At 39.5% G+C, this 24,212-nt stretch overlaps 3 long non-coding RNA genes across 4 annotated transcripts; 1 reads left to right on the top strand and 2 right to left on the bottom strand.

The window, feature by feature from the left end:
* Nucleotides 1–1,303: 1,303 nt before the first annotated feature.
* Nucleotides 1,304–4,885, bottom strand: LOC109199939 (uncharacterized). The gene is made up of 5 exons (XR_003220529.1): nucleotides 3,087–4,885; nucleotides 2,659–2,899; nucleotides 2,406–2,555; nucleotides 2,168–2,295; nucleotides 1,304–1,754 (listed from the first exon to the last, which is right to left on the bottom strand). It is a non-coding gene; the product is annotated as an uncharacterized LOC109199939 (long non-coding RNA).
* An 11,336-nt stretch (nucleotides 4,886–16,221) lies between these two features.
* On the top strand, nucleotides 16,222–17,959 carry LOC112847150 (uncharacterized). The gene is made up of 2 exons (XR_003220530.1): nucleotides 16,222–16,799; nucleotides 17,156–17,959. It is a non-coding gene; the product is annotated as an uncharacterized LOC112847150 (long non-coding RNA).
* A 3,912-nt stretch (nucleotides 17,960–21,871) lies between these two features.
* Nucleotides 21,872–23,609, bottom strand: LOC112847149 (uncharacterized). 2 transcript variants are annotated; one of them, XR_003220528.1, is made up of 2 exons: nucleotides 23,032–23,609; nucleotides 21,872–22,884 (listed from the first exon to the last, which is right to left on the bottom strand). It is a non-coding gene; the product is annotated as an uncharacterized LOC112847149 (long non-coding RNA). The 2 variants fall into 2 exon arrangements; XR_003220527.1 differs by having other exon boundaries at nucleotides 21,872–22,675.
* Between the last annotated feature and the right edge of the window lie 603 nt (nucleotides 23,610–24,212).

The raw sequence follows: 24,212 nt of genomic DNA, 5'->3' as shown, positions 1-24,212 counted from the left end.
TTCACACACATCAAAACAAACACAAGTGTTTATTTCCAAGTCAAAACGAAATAGTAATTTCACTGAGGAAAAAAAAGAAATCAGTCTACATCGTGTCGTCTCTGTGGATCTGGCCACAAAATTTCGTCTACATCACGTGAAATGTCCTCTAGTCCAGCGGTCCCCAACCTTTTTTGTGCCACGAACCGGTTTATGCCAGACAATATTTTCACGGACCGGCCTTTAAGGTGTCGCGGATAAACACAACAAAATAAAACTAGTACCGGTACCCAAAAAAAAAAGATTTATTCATAACACACGTGAAAAGACCCAGGAAAAGCGAGTTAACGATAAAAACGATAAAAACGATAACAAAATAACGCTGAAAACCGATAAAAACCCTGAAAACCATACATTTCACACCTGAGCCTCAACTCTCGCGGCCCGGTACCAAACGACTCACGGGCCGGTACCGGTCCGAGGCCCGGGGGTTGGGGAGCGCCGCTCTAGTCCAAGGCACAGGGGAAAATATCTTCTGGAATTTTACATCTATGGTATTGTTGTGTTTCTCATTAGCATGGCAGTGCTACAAATCTTAGTGCAAAGTGACTGTACTAACCGACTCTCATTTCAAAATGTCCTTATGATGCTTGCTACAGTGTAGCGGCTCGAGTTAGGCTGAACCCGTTGGCCAGCTTCCCTCAGGGTCACTCCATGGTTGATTACATGGTCCACTATTGTAGCTCTGATGTCATCAGCAATTCTATTTCTTACTCTTCTTACCCTTCCTCTCCCCACTCCTCGTCCTCCTCTCCCTCCTCGTCCTCCTCTCCCCCCTCCTCGTCCTCCTCTTGCTCCTCCTTGTCCTTGTTGTCCTCTTCATCCTACTTCTTCACCTCCACGTCCTCTTCCTCGGCCTCCTCTACTTCTCACTCTTCCTGCTCCCTCCATTGTACTCCACACACACAGCTTACCTGTATTATAGTGCTTAGGCTGATTGCAAAGTGAACTAATTATCTAAAAAAGTTTTCACATGTGACAGTGTGCCAGACAGTTGGCAAAATAGTGTAAATAATGGCCATAAATGTGTATAGTTTTGCTAGGAGTGTGTTGATAATTTGGAAATTGAGTGTAAAGCAGTGAGTTGTGTTTACAGTTCTGCAAAAAGAGTGCTGTGCAGTGGATTGTAGCTACAGGTTTGCAAAGTGTGTGTTACAAAATGGCAAACTGAGTGCAAAGCAGTGTTGGTGCTTTTAGTTTTGCAAACTCAGTCAGTGGTTTTGCTATAAGTATTAATAGTTTTAGAAATTGTGCTATAAGAATCACAGTTAGGGTTTAAGCATTCAGAAAAAACTGTAATAAAACTGTACTGAACTGAAATAAAATCATTGTATAATAGACTTCCCCATGAACTTCTCCAGCATCTGATTTTAACACTGTCATGAAGCACTCTACTCTTAACCCTAACTCAGCACTCCCCGACTTCTACTGGTCCGTGAGTTACTTGAATTTTATAGTGTTTATTTATCGGACAAAATAAGTTAAATTAAATAGCTGTCCAGTACATGTGCAGCAGATGGTAGTGATGGTTCAACAGAAACATCCTATACAAGAACTGATACAGGTATGTACATGAACAGAGAACTAGGGATACTTTTCCCTAACTATAACAATATCCACAACAACAACACTCCTCTACACATGGTTGTATTTAAAGGTCCAATGCTTCACAGCCAGTAGCACACCCCTTGAAGCAGCACAGGTATGGGCAGCACCTGTGAAATGTAATTTGCAGGGAAGAAGTGAGTTATGGGTTGAATTGTCCATCCTTGTGCTATTTTCTGTCACCATCTTTCTAACCATGCTGAACACCCTCTCTGATGATGCATTGCTGTGTGGCACACACAATAGTGCCTTCATCAAATGCACCAGAGTCTGGAATCTTCCATCTCCTAAGGAAGAGCTTCCCTGCCAAGCACCTGGTACTCCACTAATTCTTCCCTAAGGCTATCCAGGTCCAACCGTAGCTACGGCAGACTTTTCCCTAGCTCTATAACTGCAAATAAAAATGATCAAATTAACCACAAGTGAGCTGGAGATATAATTGCTTTCTCTAATATTATACTCTGTAACTTCTGAAGTTGTTTATTAAACAACGACCGCCATCAATTAAAAAAAGGGGATGCACCTGAGTTTGGAGAAAATTGATGCCGTGGCTCTGGGTCCAACACGGTCAGGTTTAGTAGGATGATGTTGTCGAGGGGGAATGCAGTCATCATCTTTGCGGTCACAGCTACAAAGAAGTCTCTCACTGCCCTGTGACACATGATCGGATCAATGATTACAGGCATTGTATGATGGATTATCAGTCAGTTAGCTCTTAGGAGGTAAGCTTATTCGGACAACACAATAATCCTAATGCTTACTGGATCATCATTGGGACAGAAGAGGAAAGTTCATCCATGTTGTTCCCCAAGAGGCTTTGTGCAGCTACTCCAAGAAAGTTTTCTTTGTCTGGCAACTGTAGGCTGGCATCCATGAACTTGATGTCCTTCAATGGGACGTCAGCGATAAGGCTGGCAGGGAGAAATCATTTATTATCACAATTATTTAAGTTTATCTTTTGATAGGCTGGCTGACCTGAAACATAACATTGAACTCTGCCAGTGGTTTCAGAACCTGGGAGAGGAAGAGGAAGAAGAACTTTGCCTTCTTGCTGGTTAAATGCCCTGCCAGCATCTTCACCTTGCCAGGCTTCTCCACATCCTCATGACTGGCCTGCAGTGCATCCCACTGGCTGAGCACCTGGTTTATGCAAGTCAGCAAGCTGAGCCACCTGATTGCACAGTATTGGAGTATCCTCAGAGTCTCTGAGTCTGTGAACTCCACAAACTCTTTGAAGATTTCAGCATGCTTGGCACTAAAGTTGAGAAAGGTATAAAAAAAAAAAACCTAAATAAATAAATAAAATACAATCAGGACAGAAACTGTTAAATAATAAAAAGCCAGGAAACCAAAAACAATATCCAATAACAGTCAAATTGTGGCACAGAGGCTCTCTTTTAACTTGTGTTCAAGTTTAACATCCAGCATATCAATATGCTTACCTGATGTCAAAGAGCATATACACTGCTGAGGATGTGTTCAACAGGCTGGCCTAGAGCCATAATGCCACATTCTGTGGCCAGCTGTCCCAGATGACAGATGCATCCCATGTCAATTAGGGATGGCTGCATGTCTTTGATTCTGCCTACAACAGAATTGTTCCCCTTCATGACACTGGCATTATCACTATTAAATGCCACAAAGTTTCTACTGTCAATTTTTCTGTCACTAGGAATAAACAAATTACAACATAACTTATTAGTGGTCAGTCTCCTAGCATACTGTAAGGTATTTACCTCGTCACCCCCTCCTGAGTTTTTGGAGAGAAAACAATTAGAACAACAATTGGAATATTTAACGATTTAATCGTAAAATATGGGAGGACTCTGTATATTAATGGACGGATGGCAACCCTAACTCTTAGAAAACAATATACACTCACCTTTCACTGTTGGAGGAGCCTTTGTTCTGCCATTTGCGTACTGGCGAGAAATCTCTGAATCCGGGAACGGATTTGTAGAAAACATCTGCAAATGTGAATGGGATGTTGCCTGTAGCTAACAGCATAGCCAACTTTGTCTCAGCATAAATAACACCCTTAGGTCTCCCTTTGGCAACATGTCCCAAAACTGCACGCATATTTCCTTCTCTTGCTGGTCATTGCCATTTCTCTTCTGCTTCGTCTTCCTTTGTTCAGATTCCCGCGCTTGACTTCAAGGTGTCACCGTTATTATTGTCTGGCAGGCAACGGAAGCCCAGTTAAGGATGGTTTAGCAATTTTTTTGTTTGGTTTTTTAAAGTCTTTGCACAAATTTACAAACTCTCAGTGGGAGATAACATTGGTGCTGTCAGGGCTCTGTGTGCAGGCGGATGGAGAGGAGGATCCAAATGCGAGACTTGGACACTGAATACAACTCAAAACCTCAGCTTTATTGCTAGCAAGAAAACAAAAACATGAAGTGAACACTGAATACGGAGAACAGAAACACACAGGCATAATCCGATGGTACGACGCTACACCGAACACGGGAAAACACAGGGCTAAAATACACAGGGTGGTAATCAGGGGATGGGCAACAGGAGGGAGACACAGCTGGGAGAGATCAAGGCTAACGAGACAGGGGGAGCAAAGCTGCACATGCTAACATAAGAGAAAGACTTTCACAATAAAACAGGAAACAAGAAACCACTAAACAAAGATGCAGACACGACACTGAGAAACAGATTAGACACTGAACAGAAACTGCAATACACATGAAAACCCAAAACCTAAGAACTGATCCCTCACCAAGAATAACTGAAACAGATCTGTAATGATAATAATAATAAACAAAGCACCAGAACATCAGAAAATAATCCATAATGCAAAAATAAACCAAAACATAACAACTCAAAATACTGGGTCAAACTGACCCAGAACCGTGACAGGTGCAATAAGATCTGAACAAAAAACATAGGAAAAAATAAAACAGAACAAAAGAAAACAAAAAATAAACATTTACAATATAAATATGTGAAGGCCATTCTTATGACATTTTATATTTTCTTTTCTGGCAACACTAACATACGTGAGGCTTACTTGGTACAAAAATGAAACACATTCATTAATAGTGTTTCATTATTAGTTTCAGGAATCTAATTTAACTGTAAAGAGGGTAGCCTCATTTGTTCTTTAGAGTAACATGAATGATTCTGTATCAAACTCAACAGCTAGTCTGCTATTAATATTTAAATCATAGCACAGAGACTAGTCTGCTATTAATATTTACAGTTTTTTCTGAATGCTTAAACCCTAACTGTGATTCTTATTGCACAATTTCTAAAACTACAGGGAGTGCAGAATTATTAGGCAAGTTGTATTTTTGAGGAATAATTTTATTATTGAACAACAACCATGTTCTCAATGAACCCAAAAAACTCATTAATATCAAAGCTGAATGTTTTTGGAAGTAGTTTTTAGTTTGTTTTTAGTTTGAGCTATTTTAGGGGGATATCTGTGTGTGCAGGTGACTATTACTGTGCATAATTATTAGGCAACTTAACAAAAAACAAATATATACCCATTTCAATTATTTATTTTTACCAGTGAAACCAATATAACATCTCCACATTCACAAATATACATTTCTGACATTCAAAAACAAAACAAAAACAAATCAGCGACCAATATAGCCACCTTTCTTTGCAAGGACACTCAAAAGCCTGCCATCCATGGATTCTGTCAGTGTTTTGATCTGTTCACCATCAACATTGCGTGCAGCAGCAACCACAGCCTCCCAGACACTGTTCAGAGAGGTGTACTGTTTTCCCTCCTTGTAAATCTCACATTTGATGATGGACCACAGGTTCTCAATGGGGTTCAGATCAGGTGAACAAGGAGGCCATGTCATTAGTTTTTCTTCTTTTATACCCTTTCTTGCCAGCCACGCTGTGGAGTACTTGGACGCGTGTGATGGAGCATTGTCCTGCATGAAAATCATGTTTTTCTTGAAGGATGCAGACTTCTTCCTGTACCACTGCTTGAAGAAGGTGTCTTCCAGAAACTGGCAGTAGGACTGGGAGTTGAGCTTGACTCCATCCTCAACCCGAAAAGGCCCCACAAGCTCATCTTTGATGATACCAGCCCAAACCAGTACTCCACCTCCACCTTGCTGGCGTCTGAGTGGGACTGGAGCTCTCTGCCCTTTACCAATCCAGCCACGGGCCCATCCATCTGGCCCATCAAGACTCACTCTCATTTCATCAGTCCATAAAACCTTAGAAAAATCAGTCTTGAGATATTTCTTGGCCCAGTCTTGACGTTTCAGCTTGTGTGTCTTGTTCAGTGGTGGTCGTCTTTCAGCCTTTCTTACCTTGGCCATGTCTCTGAGTATTGCACACCTTGTGCTTTTGGGCACTCCAGTGATGTTGCAGCTCTGAAATATGGCCAAACTGGTGGCAAGTGGCATCTTGGCAGCTGCACGCTTGACTTTTCTCAGTTCATGGGCAGTTATTTTGCGCCTTGGTTTTTCCACACGCTTCTTGCGACCCTGTTGACTATTTTGAATGAAACGCTTGATTGTTCGATGATCACGCTTCAGAAGCTTTGCAATTTTAAGACTGCTGCATCCCTCTGCAAGATATCTCACTATTTTTGACTTTTCTGAGCCTGTCAAGTCCTTCTTTTGACCCATTTTGCCAAAGGAAAGGAAGTTGCCTAATAATTATGCACACCTGATATAGGGTGTTGATGTCATTAGACCACACCCCTTCTCATTACAGAGATGCACATCACCTAATATGCTTAATTGGTAGTAGGCTTTCGAGCCTATACAGCTTGGAGTAAGACAACATGCATGAAGAGGATGATGTGGACAAAATACTCATTTGCCTAATAATTCTGCACTCCCTGTATTATTACTTATAGCAAAACCACTGACTGAGTTTGCAAAACTAAAAGCACAAACACTGCTTTGCACTCAGTTTGCCATTTTGTAACATACACTTTGCAAACTTGTAGCTACAATCCACTGCACAGCATTCACTCTTTTTGCAGAACTGTAAACACAACTCACGGCTTTACACTCAATTTCCAAAGGATCAACACACTCCTAGCAAAACTATACACATTTATGGCCATTATTTACACTATTTTGCCAACTGTCTGGCACACTGTCACATGTGAAAACTTTTTTAGATAATTAGTTCACTTTGCAATCAGCCTAAGCACTATAATACAGGTAAGCTGTGTGTGTGGAGTACAATGGAGGGAGCAGGAAGAGTGAGAAGTAGAGGAGGCCGAGGAAGAGGACGTGGAGGTGAAGAAGTAGGATGAAGAGGATGACAAGGACAAGGAGGAGCAAGAGGAGGACGAGGAGGGGGGGAGAGGAAGACGAGGGGGGGGGGGGGGAGAGAAGAAGGGTAAGAAGAGTAAGAAATAGCATTGCTGATGACATCAGAGCTACAATAGTGGACCATGTAATCAACCATGGAGTGACCCTGAGGGAAGCTGGCCAACGGGTTCAGCCTAACTCGAGCCGCTACACTGTAGCAAGCATCATAAGGACATTTTGAAATGAGAGTCGGTTAGTACAGTCACTTTGCACTAAGATTTGTAGCACTGCCATGCTAATGAGAAACACAACAATACCATAGATGTAAAAATACTAAAATTGTTACATTACAGAATTGCTAGACGACCAGATGCTGGGAGCAGAGGAAGCATGTTCACTGCAGACCAAGAAACCCATATAGTCAATATGGTGATTGCAAATAATCCTATACTTGGAAATAAACACTTGTTTGTTTTGATGTGTGTGAATAAACACCAGTACTTGAAGTTTGGATCCCTCTATGCTTACGGATCTATGACAAAAGTATGAGCTCAAACTGACATAGCCTACCTTGTGCACAGAGAAAGCAAAAGCCAGATGTGTTTTTCATTCATACCATCAGTGTGTAGTTGGTGCATTGTGTGCTTATTAATTTGATGGCTTGTGTTAACTGTTGGATACAAAAATACCATTTTTACAAAGGTGTGGTGAGTTAAGCAAAGGTTATTCGCTTTTACAAGAAAACTACAATGTTTTGCTGATTGGGTGAAGAGTTTTCTTATTTGTGTGTAGAGTTTTGCAAAAATAGCCAATAGTTACAAAAAATGTGCTCAAGCCATCAGAAAAAACTGTAAATCATTTTAAATGTTCTATATTCATAAAGTTTACCTTAACCTTTTCAAGAAGCAGATATAACAATCTAAAAATAATAAATTACAGTGGTACAGCTAAGACGTAACAAATGTGCCAATGCCCTTTGTTATGCAAATGCAAGAAAGTGCTCCTACATAATTGTTTAATGTGCACACTGCAGTACGTATCTTGGTCCAAAGTGACATCATGGTTCCTCATATGTTAGTGATGTCATCCAGACTAAGTATTATGTGGTTAAACAAGACATCTTTTACGTCTGTTTTATTTTGAATAGTGTTGGAAAGAATTACATACATTTTAAAGACAAAGCCTAGCTTTAAACTCATCTTTATTTATTCAAGAAGTCAGATGACACAAACTAGTTAAAATAAATATATGTATTACAGAGATAAAGAGTTGAATAATTTCCTGATGCTCTCCTATGGAACCAGCTGCTTGGGACTTGAACACCACTATTTTGACACTGGTGTTTAATTATGTAACTAATTATTAAATAATTAGATAAATAATAATTCATTAATTACTAATAATTTTGTAATGATTAAACTTTGGCCCTCTCTATCAGAGTGTGTCTTTTGTCCTGTCTCCCTCTCCTCTCTTTCCCCCCACCCCCACCAGCCACAGCAGCTGGCTGCCCCTCCCTGAGCCTGGCTCTGCAGGAGGTTTCTTCCTGGATCCATTTTCCACCCTGGCAGTCAGCAGACTGACTATATTTATTTATTGCTAATGCTCATATTCTCAGGGTGTTCCCTCCTTCTCACTCCCCAGTGTACACGCTACTTTTGCTTTCTTCTCACGTGTCGCTCTGTCTTCATCGTTCCAGGTCGTCTGTCTTCTCACCGTTCCCCTGCACTTTACCATTCCTCCTCTGAATCAGCGGTTCAGTGTAACTGGAGACTCAAGCTTTGACTTGTGACCCAGTAATTCCTGCCATCCTGCAAGAGAGGGATATCCCTGGAAGCTGCCAGACTGACTGTCTACAAAGAAATTTTCCAGATAGTTAAATACCAGTTAAATTATGCAGACATGAAAACTGGGTATGCCGGATGTTTTATTTACCGTCATTGGAAAGCTGTGGCATATGTCTCAGTTTTATCCTGTTAGTTCTGTGTCATGATGTTTTTAACCCCTTTTTACTTTAGTGGGAGAAATGAGGGAGGAAAAAATATTTGGTCCTGTGGATATGGATGTCTGAGTGAGGTAATAAAAGTTAAGAGTAATGTTGTGTGTGTGTGTGTGTGTGTGTGTGTGTGTGTGTGTGTGTGTGTGTGTGTGTGTAATGCTTAGGTGGGAGGGAGTAAAAAGGAGACAGAGCAGGGTCATAACACTTTAAACTGTGCTGCCTGCGAAGGGAAGAGTGTTCACTATTCACAGTTTAACTCCCTTGCTGTGAAATGTTTAAAGGTTAAATGTTTTGGACCTATTAGGTCTTCTAGACTTTAGCTTTGGTCTGTCTTCCCGTACTTTAAACACCTCTAAGCCTCTTTACCAGACTGTGATTCAGACAGAGTGCTCAGGAGATGCAGAAGACCGGCAGGAAGAAGCGAGTTCCAAGGACCAGCAGTAACCTCACAAAATCAGCTCCTCGGTGAGTTACAGACAAGAGTATCATGTCTGGAAAAGGTTTCCTTCAGTTCCTCCTGCATGTTCAAACAGACACCAATTCAGGGATATTCTTATTAGTAAAATATAACAATTATAGCAGAAGGAAAAAGAAAATTTAATAGGGTGTAACTTAAACTTAAGGGGGAAATCTACTTTGACAGCATTGGGTGATTTATTCTTTATTTACAAAATGTTTCCATCTGGTAAAATACCAAGCATTGTGTAGACTGTGTAGAAGGTTATTTCCCTTTTTTACCCAATACTACACCCATGTATGTATGTATGTATGCCTATTATACTTATATTATTATATTGTTATATTTTTGTAAGTGTTAATATGATAATATGAAACTCATACCTTCCAAGATGGTAGTGTACTAGTGATTCTGACTGATCACATATATTATAATTGGATCATATGTTCCCACTGTGACTGAGACTGCTTCTTTATTTTTTATTAAGTTAGCAGTGTGATATAACCAGTATACAGTCAGGTGCTCTAATAAAACAAGACGTGTGCTTTTTCATAGTTTGAACCTAGTAAGTAAGTAAGTAAGTAAAATTTATTTATATAGCACTTTTTAAGACAAACGCTGTTACAAAGTGCTTCACATGGGAATGAAGGCATGTCAAACAGACAAACAATATAGCAATATAAAGGAAGTATAAAAGCATATCAAACAAAACAATAGTACAGTATAAATATAGAATAAAACAACATATTACACACTAACATTACCCAAATGCCTGTCTAAACAGATGTGTTTTAAGCTGTTTTTTAAAAGAAGCCACAGTGTCGATGGTGCGTAGCGGGGAGGGTAAACCGTTCCACAGTATTGGAGCCAGGGTTTGAAAAGCGTGATCCCCCTTTGTTTTCAAACGAGTCCGTGGAATAGATAGAAGACCACTATCAGTGGATCTAAGAGTCCGCTTTGGAGAATAGGTTTGGAGAGGCTCATTGATATAGGTGGGGGCCTCGCCTTGTAGAGACATAAACGTAAAGGTGAGGATTTTAAACTTATATCTATACCCAACCGGAAGCCAGTGCAAGGATTTTAGTATAGGAGTGATATGGGAAAATTTATTGCTGTGGGTTAAAAGCCTTGCTGCAGCATTTTGAACCGCTTGGAGCCGATTTAGTGAAGCCTTAGATACACAGGAGAAGAGTGCATTACAATAGTCTAGCCGGGAGAAAATGAAGGTGTGGACAAGCTGAACCAACCTACCTACTGAACCAAGTGGACGTTTGGACACTTCCACCGATTCAAGTGCTTTTCTTTTGTTTTGGTATTTCCCTCATTGCAGTGTAAGAATGTGGATTTTAGTTTATTTAGTAAACAAAAACTAATTTATTAGAAATAATAATAATAGCAACAACAATCACAGCATAGCATTTACTGGTTTAGTTCAGCGTCAGAACACTTCCTCCCTCTGCTTGTTGGTCAGACAGAGTTTATAGGGCCTGGACGTATGTTCTGTCTTATTGTCCTGCTATGTTCAAATCAAACAGGATACTATGTCAGGGTACAATATTGTGGTTAAAGTACTGGTTAAAATTTGCCTTCTGAATGAATACTTGTCTACATGTGTCATGGTGTGAATAAAAAATATTTTGGGGCCTTTATTGGGGGGCTTAAAACATAAAAGTTACATTTGGCATCAGACCAAAGTCCAGAGTTTCACTGTCCTAATGTCTGTTCCTTGTTTTTCTTACTTTCTGTCAGTAGTTGTTTCAGACCTCATTTTAGATTTTGAGGCTCTGACAAACTCTTGGTCATCCTGTATACATGAGAAAGTGTGATTTCTCTTTACTTGGCTGGGGACGTTTTGTCATATGGATTACTGCAGCAGTTGACTTGTGCTACTTTGTTTTTGTTGTACAGCAATATTACCTTACCACAAGAAAACTGTTGATTTAAACATTAAGTAAGAGGCACTACTAACGCATTAGGAGTTTTCTATGTTTTGCTTTGAGCACAGGAACAACCAACTGTAATTATTTACTAGAGATGGCACGATACCACTTTTTTATGTCCGATACCGATATCATAAATTTGGATATCTGCCGATACCGATATGAATCCGATATAGTGTGTTTTTTAATCAATAAAACTGTTTTTTTTTAAATATCTTGCTGCTTTTTGTATAAGTTCATACTCAAGTAAAAAAAAACAAAAAACACTAAAGCTATTCTGTTATACTTGTATGTAAAAAATACACTGCACCCAAAATATTTCATAGTTCAGCAACACTGATCAATCTAATAAACTTAAACCTGCTCCATCCTCCCTATTCTGGTATTTTAAAGAGTACTTAGCAGAAATATTAAGCAACCTAACTAATAGGGTTGCAAACTCCCAGCAAAAAAAAAATAGGGAACCACCCCCCACCCTCCACCTCATGATGCTTAATCGACGTAATCAACTTTAATTTGATGCAGGGTGAAAAAAAATGCACAGAAACAAATTATTTTTCAAGAATAATTAAATAGATTCAACATCTTTCTTCAGCAGAATTGCAGAATTCATAGATGGAACCTTCCCAAAGGAAAAAGTACTATAGCTTACTAGGGTATATTAGACTTAACAGTTACTATATACAGTAATGGACTTCTATACATTTTACATCAGATTAAAACTTTGGTTGTAAGATTCAGATAATTATTTATTAAAAGCTAGACATTTTAAATGAGAATAAGAAAGAAAAGTATGTCTTTGTGCCCCCTTTTCCCTGTTCATTCCCTATCGGCCCCCCTGGCTACACTTTGCTAGATCCGCCCCTGCACAGTTACCAGCCGTCAGCTACGTAGAAAAGGATCCTGGTGTAGAAAGTAATATTAAATACATTCTAACAACAGCTTATCAAGCTTAAACGTGCTGCTGTTGTTCAGCCGCTGGTTTCCTCTTTCTGGAGCAAAGTGGACCAAACACAAAGAAGAGAGACGGACTCGCCACAGAAAAGCCGATCAGCTGATCATTGATCAGTTTCACGATTGAAGTAGCAGCAGGAAGGGGAGGGAGAGAGAGAGGCAGTCGCTCCATATATCGGTTGTTAAGCTTAACATGGGAACGCTTTACAAACATTCAGAGATGAACTTACACACTTGCTTTACTTCTCTCTGGGATAACTTCCTCGGAGATGAAATGCCGGTTTGGTAGCGAGGCTACAAATACACACAGCCGCTCTATCACGTGACGCACACTGCTCCGACGTGCTACGGTTATGAGCCGAGTTACGCCGTGTCGCAAGTTTTTTGAGGTGCTTTTTTGATATTTAATGGATCGGATTACATTTTTTATTTCCCTCCGATATCCGAGCCAGTAATTTAGGTCAGTATCGGACCGATATGTAATATCGGATCGGTCCATCTCTAATATTTACCTTTGTGTTGGATCATAGGCAAGCTGTTCTGTCCACTAACAACATCTTATAAAGAAAAGAAGACAAAGATATTGGTATATAAAGACAGAAGTGTCAGAACAGTATGGAACGCCAGGACTGCCATAAGGAATTAATTAAATACACCATTAAATAATTATTTAAACGTGTTATTAATTAATTAAATGTGTCAATAATTAAATGTGTCATTAATTAATTAAATATGTCACTAATTAATTAAATGTGTCAATAATTAATTAATTAAATTTGTCGTAAATATTTATTTAATTAATTATTTAATGGTGTATTTAATTAATTCATTATGGCAGTCCTGGCGTTCCATAGGAACAGAGCCTTCATGAGTTTATCTATTTTTGCTGTTACGATAAGATTTTAACCCTATCTCTGGATTTGTTTTGATACTGACTTCCAGCATCAGTTAGACATATGTATCAATTTTAACTTCAGCTCAGTCTTAGATAAAGCTCATTGTTAGCTGGTAATAAATAAGCTGGTATGCTCACATTAAGGTGAAGAAGGAAGTTGATAGTTCTCCTAGTGATGCTGTTTAAAATGTAAATGCATGAATAACATGAGCCTACAAGGAAAGATGCTGAAATGTTGTTAGAAAACATAGTCTCTGTATTAAGACGAGACTGGCTCACTTTATGTTTGCTTCGATTAGTGACATGGCCAAGATTTTAACAACATCTGCACATGAAAAGGATGATAACTAAGGGAATATGTTTCAGGTATGAGGGTGTAACTAACTGCTGGCGAACTTGTGGATATGTTGGGTTTGTATTTGGACTTGATCCTCTTGAAGGAACACCAGATTTCAGCACAAGACGTTGCTTCCTGTCATGATGCGAGCTCAGTCATCCAGGTAAGGAAATCCCAAAAGTTGATCCTGTTCATCTGGACGTTTCCAGTGGGAGAAATGTTTCGTCACTCATCCAGGTGACTTCTTCAGTCTCAGCTGACTTATAAACAGTACATTTGCACAACGACTGAAGCTTCATTAACATGCAAATTGTCGTGACTATTGATCAACAACCACTGATCACTGGTATTGCAGTGATTGCAGCCATTCCCCAACTCTCTGTGAATGCCACTCATGGTCTTTTCAGTTCTCCACTGAAAACGTCCAGATGAACAGAATCAACCTTTTGAATTTGCTTCACATCATTATGAAATATGGAAAAAAGTTTATTATACATACTTATTAATCAAATCTTATACATTCTTATGCATTACTCATGTTTCGTAAAGACATAGGCTTTGTGTTGGTGTCCACTTTTAAATAGCATGCCTAAAAAAAACTATGACTGATGGGTATTTCACAACTACTAATGCACGATAATCCAAGACATAAAAGGTACATGTCTCTAATGTTTTTCTGTTAGCTTTCATCCCACAACTTCCGTAATTATATTTCAGACATGTGTGAAACACGATGTGCAATCCGACCCCTTCACTGGCTCGCAGTGATGACACGGTCTAGTGTTACATATCTTTTTCTTCATCACTGCCATCATTTCTATTTTTGGATCGGGCATGTGCATTTGTGTGTTTCATTTTTTAATACCATTTCTACTGGGATACACTGGCTAAGATATGGTGAATGCAGCCTTTCTACAGTCCTTTTTTCCAGAGACACTTTATGTGATAGTTTGTGCATGTAACATGTAACTTCCCTGTCTTTTGCAACGCTGCTGAACACTTTTATTATCAGAGTAATGCCCATATGGTAGCTACGACAGCTTTGGCTCTGCTCAGGTCAAGCCTCAGTGCAGCCCAGTCCAGTTTAGATACCCTGAAGAGCCTTAATGACAAGTTTCCAGCTGCTTGTGAAATTGTTAATACTAAGGACAATAAATAAATAATAATACATAAAATAATATATTCATAATAGCACACATATTCTTATATATAGCTTGATATGTTCTACTTGCAAAACATACTGAATCTGTCAATTTATGTGCAGTGATGGGAATAACGGCGTTACTTTTTTCAGTAACGAGTAATCTAACTAATTACTATTCCTATCGTTACAACGCCGTTACCGTTACTAACAAGAAAATGCGGTGCGGTCGTGTTACTGTTTTCCAACAAACAGACGGTTGAAGCTGTGTTTAGCTTACAGCATCTTATATCAGCTGCATGGAAGTAGCCGTAAGTAATCTGGGCGCTACAGCGGCTGAGCGCGCTCCCGCGGACGGCAATCACTTTCTGCCTGACGATCACTTTTTGGCACAACACCTGGAGCTAAGGGGGCAAAACAATCGCATGAGTGCTGCTGTTTGACTGAGGAAGAATAAAGTAGTCGTGGTAAGCCAATCACATGACCACTTCAAGATGACAAAGCAACAAGGTGATATATACCAGTTTTTAAATTGTGCTTATAGGCCACGTAAAACCAGAGTCATGATAAACAATATATACGCGGCGTTTTTTCATGAATAGTTTCGTCACATTAGGAGGGATATTAGGCCCCTTATGTCAAACTGAGTGATTTATGGCCCCCAATAAATTATTCATGAGCTCAGGAAGTAAAGGAAGTAATAAAGGAAGTAATAAAGGAAGTAATAAAAATATGATATTCATAAAATTATGATATTCATCCAAAATATGCTAGTTCATAGCTCATTATCCCCCCCCCCCAAAAAAAATAAAATTATTTGATTATTTTAAAAAACGTTTTTAATCTAATTGCATTCTTTTATTTTTAAGCCATTAAAAAAAAAAGGTTTTACTTTTTTATGCTTAAAAAACGCCATCTGGTGGTGGGTCAGCGCATGAGCGCGCACCGCATGTGCCTGTGTGTCTGTGCGCGCATGTGCGCGCGCCTGTCTCGGGACTGTGCTTGTGTGTGTGAAAATGTGTTAAACCATAGTAAAAGTGCTTAGTTAAACTTGTGCTTTTGTAACGTTCAGTATGGCGAGACATACAGGTTGCATGCCTTGGGGGAAAACTTTATTTCATTTTATTTGCATTTGTTTAATCTGAACAAGAAGATTTAGAATCAAAGTCAGAATCGCAAAAAACTCTCCCAACATAAAAAACTTCCTGAAAAAAACCCTTTTTTCTCCAAAGACGCACCACAAAAAACCCCTAGAATAACTCGATAAAACTCTCGCGGCCTCACCCAACCCTTAGACAAATAAGCAGGAAAAAACTCCTGAAAAAGCCCTCCGTATTTTATCCAAAAAACGCACAACAAAAATCCCCTAGAATAACTTTTAGGGAACCCTCTATTCCCCAAAACCTTATATTCGAAAACAGGGGAAAACTCCTGAAAATATCCTTAGTCTTTTTTCTTCAAACGATCCCTCATACCAGCTCCGTCTCAAATTCAGCGCAAACTCTAATGAATGACTGCTTACTTCGTTCGAAATTTGCGCCGGAGACCAACTCCGCCTCGCAGGCGTGCCTAACTCGCCCCGCTGCCAATCACATAACTAAGGGGCTGCTCCCCTCACACCCCATCTAGCCAATCGGATGCAGGTCCGATTTACCTTCTCTGCGATAGGTTCACTGGCTGGCTCTCACTCAGGAGAAAATAATTTAACATTTAGGCCTAAATTAAACTCTTTTTTTCTCCCAGAAAAGAAAAAAAAGACTTTTCTCTCTTTTTCTTAAAACAACATGGACGCCAGACCTGTCAACCTGGCCCTGCTCGCTCAGACCCCTGTAACCAGCTACAGAGCTTCCGCGACACCAGCGCAACTCACACGAATGCATCTTTGTAGGGTTCAGCCAGCACCGGCTAACCCAATGTAGGACAGAATCCGTCTCAGCTCCGGCGGATTTTGGGGCTATGCCTTCAGCCTCAGAGAGAGCGAAATCTATTTCTATCAGCTAAAAGCAGGTGAAAGTTTTGGCCCGCTGACACCTCGGATTGCCTTTACTTCGTCTGATTGGGGTGTTTTGAGCCTCATCGCGACGCCCGAAGTGCAGAAGAGCCTGCGGGAAACGAGCTCGCAACAACCACGAACCAGGGATCAACGACAACTGCCGTCGCTTTCGCTATGTGCATATCACTCGGTAAGTGTTAATCTTCCTCTCTCACTACATTTTTGCATTTTCCTTTTGACCATTCTCTCAATCCGTTCATTAAAAAAAATATATCACAATGGTTTGTAACACGTACAATACACCGTCCATCCATTTGCTTCCACTTATCCTTTTCAGGCTCGCGCGGGGCGCTGGAGCCTATCCCACGTACAATATACTTTAAAAATATTTTACTCCCGTAAAAGTTTATACATTACATGTCTACATCACCTATCATCTCCTCATCAGGTATCTCATATCATCGTGTTATTGTTATGTTATGCTCCTTTGATATTTTGCTAGTTTGCGTGTTTTAAAACTCTTTTTGTTTTTCTTTATATTTTTAGACTCTGATTTAAGCCAGATGTGTTAACCTGATCCCTGCGAAACACCAGCTCTGCGTGGATTTTGACCGCGAGAAACCGGATGTTGTTTCCGGCCTGAGGTTGCCTGAAATGCCGTGAGGCTCGTTTGAAAGATTGCGCCCGAGACCAACTCCGCCTCCAAGGCGTGCCTACCTTTAGCTGCCACCAGTGAGATATCAGAGCCGGGCTCCACATATCCAATCAGGAGCATGAGGAAGACAGCTTTTGCAGACTCTCCAGAAATATACAAATCCTTACCAACTGCTCTGCAACCCAGTGTTTCTGGTCCCCTCACTAACATCGCTTTTTGAGATATTTTTTATGAGCCACCCAAAGAGCCATTTTACCCCCCAGTACAGAAGACTGGATCTGAGGGCAGCAGCAGCGGGGACAAATGCTTGTAATGAAGCGACGGACATTTCATGGCTGATCTTAGATAATCGTGAGTTATTGTGTCTTATGGTGAAAAGTAGTTTTGCAAGAGGCATGCAAGCACTGTGGAAAAGTAATCGTGTGTAAGTCCTCTAAAACTGTTTTTTGTGAACACTTTGCTCCCCACGTTATGCTTTAAAAAATTTGATACATGTAATGTGATCATCAAAGAACATGAGTTTTTAAAAAGACTTTTATTCTTATGCTTTTAAAACTATGTCAGATTATCATAAAACACTTATTTGTATGTTATAATGTTTTTCTTACACCATGTGTAATTTTTATAGACACCTTGTTCATTGTATCAATGTGTAATTATGTATCTTTGATAAATAAATAAAATATTTAATCTTGTATTTGTGTACTTTCTGGTGATTTAATAAAAAATTAGTCACATATCGCTCTGATAAACACAGATGGCTGAAAGAAATGTTTGATGGGACAAAGGAAACAAGTGTCTTGCTGCTAAACTTTTAAGTCACCATGGTTTAAATGAGAAAATGCCACTAGGAAACTAGCAGCCCTAAGTCTTTATGTAAAACATGAAAAACTCCATATCAGTGATATCTACAAAGGTGTACTCATTTCTTTGTTATGGTACTTTACTGTTCCAATGAAACAAAAAGAAAATCTCATTTTAAAGTACATTTTTCAGCCATCCAGACCTATTTTCAGGGGCAAGAATGTTGATGTTAGACTGTGTTTTAAATCAGGTGTTGATCTTAAACTAACTATCACAGCACTGATTTTACTGATTACAGTTGTAATCTCAATTAGATTCCCAAACTGGCTTTTCTCTAGTCGGTGTTATGGTGAAATTTAATTGTTCTTTTGTGTAATTGCACACGGCCCATCACAGGACCCCTTAGTAAGCTGTACAGCAGAAGTTTTCAATTCACTTTTGTCAGAAAACTTCACAGTATGAGAAGTTACAGCACAGTTTCTCCAAATGTGTGCTTCTTTTTCAGTCAGCGTGCTTTTAGAGCATCTACATTAGCTCATGTAGTAAAAGTACAATCAGTAAGTGTACTTTAACATTTGAGATTCCCAGTGACTCTTGCTTAGATCATGTGAACTATTTCATCAACCTTTTTTTGTATAATGCATCAAACCTGTTCAAATCAGTTTATTTTCAATTTATTTCAACTAATCTAGAGACAAGGATCTCCTTTTTTCACCTTCTGTGATGCATTTACTTCTCACACCTTAATCTAGATGTTAGTGTTCTCAAAGTTAACATGTCTCATGTTACCATCATGTATTTCTAAAACCCAGCCTCAGTCTATGCCCTATAGACTCTCACATGGAAACATCATTGATCTAGATATTCACAAATTTCATCAGGACATCTCTAACATCTAAAGTTTTTGTTGTTTTTATGTTTTACATAAAAAAAACTTTAGATTTTCAAATGAAAGCAAAGTGACATACAAGGATATTTTTCTTTAGTGATGTTGCTTCAGCAATCTCAAATACTAATTCTGGGGATTTTTATGGTCAAACTATGTGATTTTCCAAAGGCGTGTTTGTGTGTGTGGGTGTGCGTGCGTGCGTGTGTGTAGTAAATGACCTTCTTCTTATGATGTTGTCACCATGAATCATTCAGGATTAACAACACAAATTGTTTCGATAGCAGAAACAGTCTGTCAGTCTGTGAGGTACACACAACAAGCACAACAAACAACCTCACAAGTCAAATTATACATTGTGATGGAGCAGTCACAATACACTACAATACACACTCACGAGACACAGTTTGATTTTTCTAACACAAAGTTTGTATGAAGTTCACCTTATCAGCTGAAAATATTAAAGCCGTTTAAACTCCTTTTTTAAATTTACCAACATTTCTGATTTGCAGCTAAGACTGTGACATGTTATCACCATTTGAAAGCCAGAAGAGTGATCACTCTTGAAGCCTGGTTACTGCACAATACTAGGACTACTAGTACTAGTTCTAGTACTACTGCTACTGCACAAAGCATATTGTTCAGGAATTTCACAAATTTGCTTAAGTCTAATGTGTTAGCTTACAGGTAAACTTGTTTTGGAGGTGGATAGGATGAAAACTTCCAACATCACATAATGTTTTCCGATCAGTAGGTTTGGAGTAAAAAAGAACTGGACATATATTTGTCTTTTTTGGGCTACTTTTATGTCAAGAAAGTTAACTTGTTTAGAACTGTGATCAAGGATAACACATAAACCCTTGAAAATGTGAATGTAAAAATTGTACAAACTCCAGAAAAAGTGGCAACTGAGGTGGCAAAAGTGCAGGCAATTTTTTACTTAAGTAGAGGTACAGCTGTTAGTGTCAAAACACTGGAGTAAAAAGTTTGATAAAGTATCGGGTCAGAAAATGTGCTCAAAGTGAGGAAGTCAAAGTAGTAACCTAACTGAACCTTGTGCTATAATAAAAAATAAAATAATATTAGTAGATTGGACTACAAACTTAGTCTGGTGGTAAAAGGCACAAAGGCCTCAGGGGGACATTTGGCAGCCAGGGTTAGAGCTCAGACACCTGGAGCCTGGGGGTTGGGGCTAACAACACTGACTGGTAAAAGAATCTAACATCCAAGTGTTACATGGTGTTGCAGGTGACAAAAAGCCATAAGCCACTGTTTAGAGGCTGTTGTAGAAGTTTTCCATTTAATAGCGCCTGCAGAGAAGCGATGAGCGGTAGCTAACATTCTTTAATCAAGACAAAGAACAGAAACCAAGCTTGGTGAGGGACTGCCATCGCTGGGGCAGAGGGTGAGCAGAGTCTCTCACTGAGCCTAGCATGGCTCTCAGTTAAATACCTCCTACAGGAACAAAAGGCAGTACACAGCTGTTTCACACCTTTGGTCTTTCCCCCCAAAGAAAGTTTCACACTCCCTTGCTATCTCTTACAGTGGAGAAAAGACGAAAAGACTCTTCCTGTGGAGTTGTCTGCTTCCCCCCAACTTCCTTACCAGACCCCCACCATCTGTCTAACTGTTTGAATGGAGTATGAGGCAGACATGCTAAAACAATGACCTAAAAGCATTACCAATAAACAAAGTGATCAATACATAAATGAAAGAAATTCCTCTACAAGGTGATTGTCAGTTTTTGTTGGGATTTTTAGAGACAAAGACAGTGAGAGAGATCCTGTTCTGCATTACTTTAAAAAAATAAAGGGGGGTTTCAGAGCTGTTGATATATGAAGCATTGTTCATAGAAAGATTGATCAACCCTGTTTTTGCCATTGAGTGTTACATTTGTGACAGTTTCAATAAAGCCTGCAAATTCTTGCATTTATACTGGAGAGCAAAGAAAAATTAAATGCTACTTGTACTACGGAAAATCAGTTTCATAAAAGCTACATAAACAGAGCTGAAGAAGACTGTGCTTGCAAAACTAGCGGTAACGTCTGAGAACTATAAGACAGACTGTTTCTGCTATCGAAACAATTTGTGTTGTTAATCCTGAATGATTCATGGTGACAACATCATAAGAAGAAGGTCATTTACTACACAAATGACATATACAATAACATATACAAAAAAAGGTTGATGAAATAGTTCACATGATCTAAGCAAGAGTCACTGGGAATCTCAAATGTTAAAGTACACTTACTGATTGTACTTTTACTACATGAGCTAATGTAGATGCTCTAAAAGCACGCTGACTGAAAAAGAAGCACACATTTGGAGAAACTGTGCTGTAACTTCTCATACTGTGAAGTTTTCTGACAAAAGTGAATTGAAAACTTCTGCTGTACAGCTTACTAAGGGGTCCTGTGATGGGCCGTGTGCAATTACACAAAAGAACAATTAAATTTCACCATAACACCGACTAGAGAAAAGCCAGTTTGGGAATCTAATTGAGATTACAACTGTAATCAGTAAAATCAGTGCTGTGATAGTTAGTTTAAGATCAACACCTGATTTAAAACACAGTCTAACATCAACATTCTTGCCCCTGAAAATAGGTCTGGATGGCTGAAAAATGTACTTTAAAATGAGATTTTCTTTTTGTTTCATTGGAACAGTAAAGTACCATAACAAAGAAATGAGTACACCTTTGTAGATATCACTGATATGGAGTTTTTCATGTTTTACATAAAGACTTAGGGCTGCTAGTTTCCTAGTGGCATTTTCTCATTTAAACCATGGTGACTTAAAAGTTTAGCAGCAAGACACTTGTTTCCTTTGTCCCATCAAACATTTCTTTCAGCCATCTGTGTTTATCAGAGCGATATGTGACTAATTTTTTATTAAATCACCAGAAAGTACACAAATACAAGATTAAATATTTTATTTATTTATCAAAGATACATAATTACACATTGATACAATGAACAAGGTGTCTATAAAAATTACACATGGTGTAAGAAAAACATTATAACATACAAATAAGTGTTTTATGATAATCTGACATAGTTTTAAAAGCATAAGAATAAAAGTCTTTTTAAAAACTCATGTTCTTTGATGATCACATTACATGTATCAAATTTTTTAAAGCATAACGTGGGGAGCAAAGTGTTCACAAAAAACAGTTTTAGAGGACTTACACACGATTACTTTTCCACAGTGCTTGCATGCCTCTTGCAAAACTACTTTTCACCATAAGACACAATAACTCACGATTATCTAAGATCAGCCATGAAATGTCCGTCGCTTCATTACAAGCATTTGTCCCCGCTGCTGCTGCCCTCAGATCCAGTCTTCTGTACTGGGGGGTAAAATGGCTCTTTGGGTGGTTCATAAAAAATATCTCAAAAAGCGATGTTAGTGAGGGGACCAGAAACACTGGGTTGCAGAGCAGTTGGTAAGGATTTGTATATTTCTGGAGAGTCTGCAAAAGCTGTCTTCCTCGTGCTCCTGATTGGATATGTGGAGCCCGGCTCTGATATCTCACTGGTGGCAGCTAAAGGTAGGCACGCCTTGGAGGCGGAGTTGGTCTCGGGCGCAATCTTTCAAACGAGCCTCACGGCATTTCAGGCAACCTCAGGCCGGAAACAACATCCGGTCACTCGCGGTCAAAATCCACGCAGAGCTGGTGTTTCGCAGGGATCAGGTTAACACATCTGGCTTAAATCAGAGTCTAAAAATATAAAGAAAAACAAAAAGAGTTTTAAAACACGCAAACTAGCAAAATATCAAAGGAGCATAACATAACAATAACACGATGATATGAGATACCTGATGAGGAGATGATAGGTGATGTAGACATGTAATGTATAAACTTTTACGGGAGTAAAATATTTTTAAAGTATATTGTACGTGGGATAGGCTCCAGCGCCCCGCGCGAGCCTGAAAAGGATAAGTGGAAGCAAATGGATGGACGGTGTATTGTACGTGTTACAAACCATTGTGATATATTTTTTTTAATGAACGGATTGAGAGAATGGTCAAAAGGAAAATGCAAAAATGTAGTGAGAGAGGAAGATTAACACTTACCGAGTGATATGCACATAGCGAAAGCGACGGCAGTTGTCGTTGATCCCTGGTTCGTGGTTGTTGCGAGCTCGTTTCCCGCAGGCTCTTCTGCACTTCGGGCGTCGCGATGAGGCTCAAAACACCCCAATCAGACGAAGTAAAGGCAATCCGAGGTGTCAGCGGGCCAAAACTTTCACCTGCTTTTAGCTGATAGAAATAGATTTCGCTCTCTCTGAGGCTGAAGGCATAGCCCCAAAATCCGCCGGAGCTGAGACGGATTCTGTCCTACATTGGGTTAGCCGGTGCTGGCTGAACCCTACAAAGATGCATTCGTGTGAGTTGCGCTGGTGTCGCGGAAGCTCTGTAGCTGGTTACAGGGGTCTGAGCGAGCAGGGCCAGGTTGACAGGTCTGGCGTCCATGTTGTTTTAAGAAAAAGAGAGAAAAGTCTTTTTTTTCTTTTCTGGGAGAAAAAAAGAGTTTAATTTAGGCCTAAATGTTAAATTATTTTCTCCTGAGTGAGAGCCAGCCAGTGAACCTATCGCAGAGAAGGTAAATCGGACCTGCATCCGATTGGCTAGATGGGGTGTGAGGGGAGCAGCCCCTTAGTTATGTGATTGGCAGCGGGGCGAGTTAGGCACGCCTGCGAGGCGGAGTTGGTCTCCGGCGCAAATTTCGAACGAAGTAAGCAGTCATTCATTAGAGTTTGCGCTGAATTTGAGACGGAGCTGGTATGAGGGATCGTTTGAAGAAAAAAGACTAAGGATATTTTCAGGAGTTTTCCCCTGTTTTCGAATATAAGGTTTTGGGGAATAGAGGGTTCCCTAAAAGTTATTCTAGGGGATTTTTGCTGTGCGTTTTTTGGATAAAATACGGAGGGCTTTTTCAGGAGTTTTTTCCTGCTTATTTGTCTAAGGGTTGGGTGGGGCCGCGAGAGTTTTATCGAGTTATTCTAGGGGTTTTTTGTGGTGCGTTTTTGGAGAAAAAAGGGTTTTTTTCAGGAAGTTTTTTATGTTGGGAGAGTTTTTTGCGATTCTGACTTTGATTCTAAATCTTCTTGTTCAGATTAAACAAATGCAAATAAAATGAAATAAAGTTTTCCCCCAAGGCATGCAACCTGTATGTCTCGCCATACTGAACGTTACAAAAGCACAAGTTTAACTAAGCACTTTTACTATGGTTTAACACATTTTCACACACACAA

The sequence above is a fragment of the Oreochromis niloticus genome, linkage group LG6 (genome assembly GCF_001858045.2).
Source record: "Oreochromis niloticus isolate F11D_XX linkage group LG6, O_niloticus_UMD_NMBU, whole genome shotgun sequence".
In the NCBI taxonomy this organism is placed as follows: domain Eukaryota; kingdom Metazoa; phylum Chordata; class Actinopteri; order Cichliformes; family Cichlidae; genus Oreochromis; species Oreochromis niloticus.
Note: the sequence above shows the minus strand (reverse complement) of the source record. Positions and strands in the feature narration are given on the sequence as shown.